Source organism: Etheostoma spectabile, chromosome 18, assembly GCF_008692095.1.
Source record: "Etheostoma spectabile isolate EspeVRDwgs_2016 chromosome 18, UIUC_Espe_1.0, whole genome shotgun sequence".
Taxonomy (NCBI): Eukaryota; Metazoa; Chordata; class Actinopteri; order Perciformes; family Percidae; genus Etheostoma; species Etheostoma spectabile.
This window is the reverse complement of record NC_045750.1, coordinates 24,093,290-24,093,666: the sequence shown is the minus strand read 5'-3', so window position 1 is coordinate 24,093,666 and position 377 is coordinate 24,093,290.

The following is a 377-nucleotide window of genomic DNA, read 5'->3' as shown; positions in this document are numbered from 1 at the left end:
GGGGGCATGGCATCCCGATGGTGGCGCTCCATGGTGATGGTGATGGTTGAGCGGCATCAAACCGGCATGATATCGTCCATCGGAACAACCCTAATTCAGATTGCCACCTCTAGAATATGCCCGTGTCAAAAAAGATCTCACGTTAACTTCAAAACGGTGGCATTTACTATATACTCTCCTAAACAGCCAAACACACGTTTTCTTTGTAAAATAGTCAGTAGCAATGTCAATAAAATGATATGCTTAATCTACATACAGTGGGTTACAGTGAAAGTTTGGGCACCCCAGGTAAAAAATTTTATTAATTTGCATAAAGAAGCCAAGAAAAGATGGAAAAATCTCCACGAATGTCTAATCTGTCATTTGATGCCTTTTGG